This window comes from Oratosquilla oratoria, chromosome 1 (assembly GCF_046742065.1).
Source record: "Oratosquilla oratoria isolate Oo_2021 chromosome 1, ASM4674206v1, whole genome shotgun sequence".
In the NCBI taxonomy this organism is placed as follows: domain Eukaryota; kingdom Metazoa; phylum Arthropoda; class Malacostraca; order Stomatopoda; family Squillidae; genus Oratosquilla; species Oratosquilla oratoria.
The window spans coordinates 40,158,148-40,168,147 of record NC_134777.1 but is presented as its reverse complement, the minus strand read 5'-3'; positions in this window follow the sequence as shown (position 1 = coordinate 40,168,147).

Here is a 10,000-nt window from a genome sequence, read left to right as displayed (position 1 = left end):
TAATGAATTCAAGAAAAACATAAAGTTAAGCTCCGTAGCACTGTTCAAAAAGAAATATAGCACGCGATGTACTGGCGGAGTAGGAGAACACCCGATACACAACGTAGTCATCGCCATCGTCAAACTAGTATAAGATTGCATTGACAAGTAGACGGGCATACGACACACGGCACGGGTAATATGATTGGCTTGCTTTTAGCAATTCCTTTTTGTAATTGATTTCCTCCAAGATTGATGTATTTTAACGCTTAGTTTTGCACATGATAGCCATCGCCATCGTCAAACTGACCTTAACGGGACTGGACAGACGACACATACATGGTATTTCTAAACTCGTCCCAGCTGCGCTCGGTATTGTAATTGCTTTTAGTTTTGTTTTTGTTTTGTTTTTTTGGTTGCCGCCAAGAAAAACATATGTATTAGGCTTTTGTATACTTACCAAATTGATATTTAATTTTGTATTGATATATCGTGTAGGTGTGCACAACCTTAAAAATACAAGATCAAATAAAATAAAGTAAAATAAAATCAGCCATCCTAAGTCCACTGCTAAATAAAGGCCTCTTTCATAGCATTCCATGATTCGCACGACCGCGCCAACCTCTACCACGTCACTCCTGCAAACTTCTCAATCTCGTCTCTCCATCTTCTGTCTGGTCTCCCTCTTCCACGCTTTTCATCTCGCGGCATCCACTCAGTAACACACTTGCTCCATGGCTCATCAGTCCTTCCCACTAACTTACCTGCCCAAATCCATTTCCTTTCTTTTACCGCCTCTACAATAGCTTTCACTCTAGTCTGCTCTCTCACCCAACTTGCTCTCTTTCGGTCTTTCAGCGTTATTCCCACCATTGATCTCTCCATTCTCCTCTGTACATTCCTTAGCTTTGTCTCCATCGTCTTCGTCAGTCTCAAAGTTTCACACCCGTAGATTATTGTTGGCAGAATGCATTGATTGTAAATTTTATGTTTCAAATATATAGGCAGAAGCCCTCTCACGATTTTAATATATTTACGAAACACTTTCCAACCAATTGTAATACGTCTTTTCATTTCATTATCGTGATCTTTGGTCACTTTCACCATCTGGCCTAAATAATTATACTCTTCAACTTCTTCGAGACTCACCAAGGATTATATCTTTACTTTGAACTTTTGTGCTGAACATTACTTTGATTTTACTCTTATTCATTTTTAAACCTACATTGAGACTTTCCTTGTTCAAATCATTTAGCATATCTTGCAAGTCTTCTGCTCTTTCTGAAATAAGAATAATGTCATCCCCAAATTCTAGGTGGTTCAAGTATTCGTCATTAAGGGGACCCCCCACCCAAAAAACAAATTTCTGAAGGATCTTGCTGATTTTTTCTGTGTTATATCTAGGTCTGAGGAAACCTTCACAGCATGAGTTTTATTCAGATCTGACGAGTAGTTTTTTATTCTTTAATAAAAAACGTGAAAATACCGTATTTTTGGGCTTCTTTCAAATCTTATCTCCTCTTACAATTTTTATTCGATGTCTTTCATTTTACAGCAAAAGAATCTTCTACACATATAAAAAAACAAAATAGAGAGCTTTTTTTAATATCTTTGTTTAACGTCGAGGAAAAAAATATAAAAAAAATTATCGAAAAAAAAGCAAAATTTTGACTTTGACACGTTATTAAAAAATTATTTAACAAAGGCAAAAAACTCTCTATTTTATTTTTTTTCATTTATCTAGCTATTAATAGAGACCTCATATGCAAAAATCGGTTGAAAATTGAGGGAGGACATAGACTTTGAGTATCAAAAACTTACATTTTTCAGAAATGAGTGTTAAAGTTGTTTTTTTCCTTAGTTTGACTAAATTTTACATTGGACCTCCTAAGACCCATTGAAAACAGGTTTCATTGTATTTTCATGATGATTTTGCATCTTTCAAGTAACTCAGGCACTTTGTACCCTCCTACAGTGTAGGATATTATTCACTCAAAGTGAGGGTCTCATAAGCCGCCACCTCACTCTTTGTCGCAAAGTTTGAGTTCTTGGTCTAGAATGACCCAGCAAGGTAGTCTGATTGCTGGGATTCAGCTCTCTTTCTTTTCTTGGGTTTCCTTTCTGGTGTTGGAACAGGCTCTTGCTGCATCAGGGACATCACTGTGAGGTTTGAGACTCTAAACCCAAGGTGTTGCAACAAGGAGGCATCCTTGTAGCCACTTGTTAGCAAACAGTTGTTTGCGTAGAGATAACTTGTCTGATATAGGTGCAGAGGACAGAGGATCAGGTGCTGAGGATGTGGATGTAGATGGAAGGGAGAGAGCTGCTGGAGGGAGTACTAGTGGTGGTGGCGGAGGTGGTGATAACAAAGTTGATGCTGGGGTTCTTTCTTTCTCCCCTTGAGTTGCAAATGTAGACGTTCTTATCTTCTGCAAGTGTGCCTTTTGTTTGGATAGCTTAGGCATGGCTAATATCTTCAAATATCTCTTCACTGAAAAATAAATGCGAATTTCACACGGCAAATTAGTGAATGCGGCAAGCTAATGTATACATGTCCTTTACTTTGTAAGACTCAGGCCACTGCCAGTCGTGCAGGCTGAACTTCCTCACACCACATACTCACGTGCATGCCGGACGTAAGAGAAAACTTTATGAGTGTATCAAACGCAAAAAAATAGGGTAAAATATGGTCAAAACGTATGTAAACGTATGCAATAAAAAAAAATCGAATTTTTCTTAAATCTGGGGGCTGGGGGTCCCCTTAATCTTCCTAAGCCAACCTTCTGAAAATATCTTCCAAGCAAGCTGTAAATAATTTGGTTGAAATTGTATCGCCTTGCCATACTCCTTTCTCGATCTTGATCTTTGTTGTATCTTTATGCAGTCGAATTATAGCGGTACCTTTTGAATAAGTATTTTCTAGAACCCTTACGATCTATATATATATTCTTTTTTTATGAATGCCGGTTCTCTAAGAGATCCCTCTTTATATAGGGCCTCCACTTATGCTGGAGTCTCCTCTATATTGAATAAGATTATCTGGTATTATCAAGAACAAAACTATGTGGAATGTGGACTTTCACTTAAATACTTTTGTCAGGAAAAAGAGTCGTTGAATTAAATTTTAAAATTTTGGCATTATCAGCCAAGCAGGAAAAGCACCATGTGAAATTGACTATATCCTTAAAGGATTCTGCTGGAGTTGGGTATTCTTTTGGGGCGACAGAATTGTAGGTGTTGGTATGAGTTAGAAGAAGTAGGTGGGTTTATTGGGTGAATGTTATGATGGGCTGCAGGAGTAGGAAGTTATGTGGAGGAGTTATTGTAATTCAGGTGTGGAGATGGTGTGGGGTTGTGCTGGGGGCTTTAGTGGCACAGATGACAATGGCATAGAAAGTTGTTTAGGGGATTCCAGTGTGTCTTGGTGTGGTCGTTCACGTAAAGCTACACGACTTACTGTTCTCGTTGAGATCATGATGATTCCGCAGAAGTGATTCTGGATGCGATCATCCTAAATTGTACTTTTCTCGCGTTTCTTTGAAACCGATGTGTTCCAAATCACTGAGACAGAGAATTTCTTTTTCAGACTGGTACATTATGCAGTCTGAGGAGGACGGTAAGTGATATTGGCCGTAGTTTGCACATTTCGCTGGCTTCAAGCATAGGAAACTATGTACGGGGGCTGAACAATGTACAAATAGCATTCTGAATGGCGACATTTTTGTCCACCGTGTCCAAAGTGCTAACCATTAAACCAACGATGTAACTGTAACAGTGCATTTATCATAAACGGACGTCGGTAATATTTCTTTAATTCACATACTAGGTAGCCTGCGATCACTTTAATTGGAATCGGCGCTTAATTGAAGGTCGGTACTAATATGAGAGTACTTATCTTTGTACAGTATACAAAATTATTGACCACTTATTCTATTGTTACTTTTGTCGTCTAATGTCTTCATTATTTGTTCATTTATATGGTGTCACTGTAGTGGAATATGAATTACTCCCACATTGGTGTTTGATATTGCGTATGAACTTACATGGATTAGGGTGTCTGTGAGGATAGAGTAGGTCCAAGAGCACCACTTGGAGCTGGTTTTGGCAGCAGCTGGTCTTCCTCTCTCGTAAGTCCATTTCCCGAATCTCTTATTGAGATCTTACTATCCTTTTCTCAGTAGGGAGAAAAGAGTCAAACGATATGACGGAAAAGGAATGTCTGAAGAAGCTTCCCTTCACTCCCCAGGATTTTGCTTTTAAAGAACTATCACACTTTGAATATATTTACTCCGGTAAATCCATTTATACATTGGCTTTAGTTTTGGATAACAGTAATAAAAGGTTTCAAATGAAATTCAGAATTCAGATTAGAAAAATTATTAATATAATACAAACATTAAAATAGGCCACCACAGTAGTCTACAGTATCAGTCTTTTTATAAGTATTACTAAGTATACAATGCTTATGCAACAAAACATCTATAATCAAAAACATTAGATATACGCAAAATCTCCTTAACATCCACAGAACTTGTCATATAACACACCTGTTTGCTAATTATACTAATGCCGACATTTCTGTTCAAGAGGATGCCTTCTTACTCTATTGTACAATTCAAAAGACATGTTAATAAGTCTGTCTTTGTTTACCTAGCAGTTTTTCCATATTTATAACTTATGTTCTCTGTAACAACCATATATCAAAACATTATTTTATATCCATAGCCTATGTTTTTATTATTCCCTGATTACACATCAAACCGGACTTTTATGACATTCACAGATCCATCACAAAACATTGTACATATACAATTTGCTTCGGCAAATGAAAATATCTGTACCAGAAATACTTGTTTTATTTCTTTTTTCGTATTTTCTTCTCTGTGGTCGTTTTGCAATATGTACATTAATATTTATTGCAGTTTGTCACTCAGTATTTGATTACACCGCATGTTATTGTTATTCTATTAAAGTTTCCGCGCATTGCTATTCACCCTTACTTTGTCAGAAGATTCTTTATTCAATCTATTCATGATAGCTTTGAAGTGAACATCTTGCTCTCATAAACCTTACCACAATGACTGTGCCTAATTCTTTTATTCTGGATGCATCTACATTCTCATTATTTCAACAAGGATTACCATCTTTGCTTCGTTTTATAATACTTCAAAGATTCTAATCTCATTCTCAGAATTCGATATTAGTTCAGGTGCTGAATAAGTTTTATGGAACTAAGAGTATTCAAATACTCCAAGTAAGGGGATATCAATACCGTTCACAATGAGTTGGTCTGGACAATTAGATATTCACATGGGTGAACTGGTCTCATGTACATAAAGCTATAAACGTTTCGAAACATTTGAAGCTGCTGACCTCCTCCAGCTTTTTTTTTATTTAGTATAATTTTCCCCCATTTATTTCTTTGGTTTTATGTTTAGTTCACTTTTTGTTTACAACCAATCTCACGTTCATACAAAGGCTTTGTGAATCAACAATGACTTGGTGTATTGAATTTTCATTTTAATACTTTATCAAAATATCATATGATATGATGTGATAATCTGCGTGTCAGGAAAAAAATTCGAGTTTCCCAATTTCGCTTACTAATACTCTTGACTCCCATCCTTGAAACAAATCCTCTGACTGTTATTTACGTTATTTTCATTCAAGTGTATAAAATGATTAGAGTGTGCAACAAAACAGATTCTTTCTTCAATTGTACCCTAAACCGTCTGAAAAAGTACCCAAATCAATAAATTACTTAAGACTAATGTATGCAATCGTATTATTATCTATCAAAGTTTCATGGTCATCTAGAAATATAAAATATTAGAAAAAGGGAAACACGGGACATAAAATTTTCTCCTCTTCACCAATACTATGAGAGTTGACGATTTAATATCACCTGTAATACCCACATGCGTTTTATAGACTACTGCCAACTTAAAAAAAGAATGCAGACTGAGAGATTTATACAAAATGTGCAGACATGGTGCAACAATGCAGATTTACACACCTCTCACTTGCGAGACTGTTGCCACCACCCACTACGAGGACGGTCACAAGAGTGAACTATCCACATACAGCTAAGTACCTATGGTTAACACAAACCTGAATTAACACTTCAATCAAGTAGCATACTCAGTCAGCAGAGGAAATACCCATGAACTGAGGTGACTAAGCCTTTTCCTCTTCGGTATCAGAAATCATCTCAATAAGCCTGCTGACGGCTTTGTGTAGGGATTCCAAGGAAGTGGGAAAAGAATCCATAGATCGTTTGTAGTTCATGTAGTTCTCTCCGTGGCCTTGATCTCCATAGACAGGATATGGCACGAACTTTTGTTTAGATTCCTGTGAATTCATATCCCCTGGTACAGAAACATAGAGCATATCAGACAGGACGAAACAGAATTTAGGTATAAATTAATCATTAATCATTGTTGTCTTGAAAGAGAGTTGATGATAGCAAATACAGTATTTAGGAAGAAAGTCAAGCATAAGTACACATGGGAGAGGGTGGTGGATGGAAGGGTGATAGATAGAGCGTTAATGGACCATATAGTGGTGACCAGGAGTATGGTAGGAAGAGTTAAGAATGTACATGCCCTAAGGGGAGAGAGTGGGGGGAACCCTCAGATAATTTTCTGTTGGAAGGTAAATTGAGAGTGGAGAATAGGTGGAGAAAGAGGAAAGGGGTATAAGGTAGGGAGGTACTTAGAATAAACTGCTTAAATGAGAAAAAAAGGAGAATGAATATAAGAAGAAGCTGAGAGAGGAGTGGGAGGGAGTAAAGGATAGAGTAGAACTAGGAGTGGAGGAGGAATGGGAATGGTTCAAGGAGGGAGTCATAAAGTGTGCAAAGATGGTGTGTGGAACAAAGAGGGCGGGAGGGAATAGAAGGAAGGGTAGTGAGTGGTGGGATGAGGAAGCAAAGAAGGGTGTAGAAGAGAAGAAACAGGCATTCATAGATTGGCTACAAATTAGGACGAGGGAATCGTATGAGAGGTACAAAGTAAAGAGAAGGGAAGTTAAGCATAAGATAAAGGAAGCAAAGAGGAGAGCAGATGTAAAATGGCGTAAGATTATGGCAGATTTTTTTTAAAGTAATAGAAAGATGTTTTGGAACGAAATTAAAAGAGGAATAGGCAGCGAATCAAGTAAAGAAGAAAAGGTAAAAGGTGCAGATGAAGAGATGATAATGGAAGAAAAGGCAGTGAGAGGAAGGTGGGCATAGTATTTTAGGGAGTTGCTAAATGTGAAGAAGGGTAGGGAGGGAAAGGTAGTTCCAGTGGGAAGCGCTAAGAAAATGAGAGTTATGAGTGAGGAAAATGAAGGAGAAATAGGGAAGGATAAAGTGAAAGTAGCTGTTAAGATTATGAGAGTAGGTAAGGCACCTGGGTTGGATGGATGCAATGCAGAATGTCTGAAGAAAGGAGGTACAGTTATGGTGGACTGGCTGGTGAGGTTACTTAATGTTTGTTTAAGAGAGGGTAGAGTGCCGGAGGACTAGAGGAGTGCCTGTATAGTTCCGCTTTACAAGGGAAAGGGGGACAAGTGTGAGTGTAGTAGTTTCAGAGGGATCAGCTTGTTGAGTGTAGTTGGGAAGGCTTATGGGAGAGTCTTGATTGAGAGGATTAGGAGAGGAACAGTGTGGAGAGGAACAGTGTGGGTTTAGAACAGTGTGGGTTTAGAACAGGTAGGGGTTGTGTGTGTGTGTGTGTGTGTGTGTGTGTGTGTGTGTGTGTGTGTGTGTGTGTGTGTGTGTGTGTGTGTGTGTGTGTGTGTGTGTGTGTGTGTGTGTGTGTATGTGTGTGTGTTTGTGTGTGTGTGTGTGCGTGCGCGCGCGCGCCAAAGGTCATACTAATATCATAGATAATTAAAACCCATACTAAGTTAGCACCTCAGGGAAAGTCGCCCTGAACCCTGGCAATAATTTCATGAGTTACCCGAACATCAAACTACATTGGCTCAATTGAGTAAGGACTAATAGAGGCTAAAGCATAAGGGGAGCAAGGAGAGTGAAGATTCAATAGCCACCTTGTACTTACTCATGATCATCCCAAGAAGAACCACATCAGCAATGTTGAGGACAATGAGGGGTAATGCGGCGAGACCCCATCCGACGGTCTCCATTGCCTTACTAATGCACGTCGTCCCATTACAGTATGTCGTAACCATACAGTCTCCTCCATCACCTCCTATGTCTCCTGTGAAATCTACATTAACTGTTTTTTCAAAATTATAACCTTTAGAACCATAGCGCTTAATATCTTCAGTGTCAAACCTACATTCGCCTGTCTCGCAGAGAGGAGTCGGTTCAGACACCTGAAAATACATACAAACGGAAAAAAATAATGACTAACGATGGACGATTAGGTAAAGTGGTTTTATATTATATGTACATATATATATATATATATATATATATATATATATATATATATAACAACTAACACCACAGTCGGACGAAAGAAAGAGTTGCGGAAGCGAAACTATATATTTCGATTGCTAACTACAGTCCTCTTCAGTAGACTCAAGAGGATTTCAGTTAGCAATCGAAATATAAAGTTTCGCTAACGCAACACTTTCTTTTGTCCAACTGTGGTATTAATTGTGATTTACAAATGTGTTACTGCATTTCTCACCAGTGATATAATATATATTATATATATATATATATATATATATATATATATATATATATATATATATATATATATATATATAAATACATATATATATATATATATATATGTATATATAATATATTGTATATGTATTTATCTATCTATCTATATATATATACATTATATAGCTATATATATTCATATATGCATATATACATATCCATATATACGTATATATATATGTATATATATATATATACATATATATATATAATGTATATGTATATATATATATTATACATATATATATATATATATATATATATACACGTGGAGTTAAAAACGACATTATTGTTGTAGTTGTTCAGCTTTTTCTTCGTATTCTCGATTTTCCTGATTAGAGATTTTCCATTAACCGGGTGAATTGAAACTAGGTCTCTATATTCTTCCATTTGTTCTTATTTGAAATCGACGTTTCGTCTTGAAAAAGACATTATCAAGATATAACTAGAAATAACAAAATTTACATGGTAACAGTAAAGGTACAAGACAATATCAAGATATAACTGAAATAACAAAAATTACATGGTAACCTTAAAAAGTGTAACGACATCTTAAAAGACCGTACTAAGTTCAAAAGAATTTCCCGTAACCCTGTTGACAACTTAAAGATAAAGCTAAACAAACTTATCTCTGTAGTGAATGCAGAAACAGGAGGACCCAAATTAGCTAAAGTAATCGGCGATTTTCAACCCGGTTACTTCTACGGTAACGTTAAAACTCACAGGGAAGGAAGCCCACTTAGGCCAATCATTTCCCAAATCCCCACCCCTTCTTACCATGTTGCCAAACGGCTAAATGATACCATCTCCCCTTACATTCCTAGAATTTACTCCCTCCGCTCTACTGAGGACTTTGTAGACATCCTACGGGTTAATAAACCGGTCGGAATCCTGGCATCATTAGATGCTAAAAATCTTTTTACTGAAATTCCTGTATTAAGAACAATCAATATTATTCTTGACTTTGTGTATCATAACAATGACATCCCACCCACCCCACCCCCATATCCCTGAGTCTACTTTAAAAGAATTACTTGTCACTTACACCTCAGAAGTTCCATTCAGGTGCCCAGAAGGAAACCTGTACCTGCAGCAAGATGAGATAGCGATGGGATCACCGTTAGGTGTCCTCTTCGCTGAAGCTTTTATGTCTGCTGTAGAAAGATCAGGCTTTCAGGACGGAGAATTAAAACCATCTATCTACTGTAGATATGTAGATGACATCTTTGTCAGCACCCACCAACATGGATAAATGCATGAATGGCAAGAGCGAGTGCACAGACAACTACAAGAAAGGTGTCATTAGAGCATATGTAAAAAGAGCCATATCAG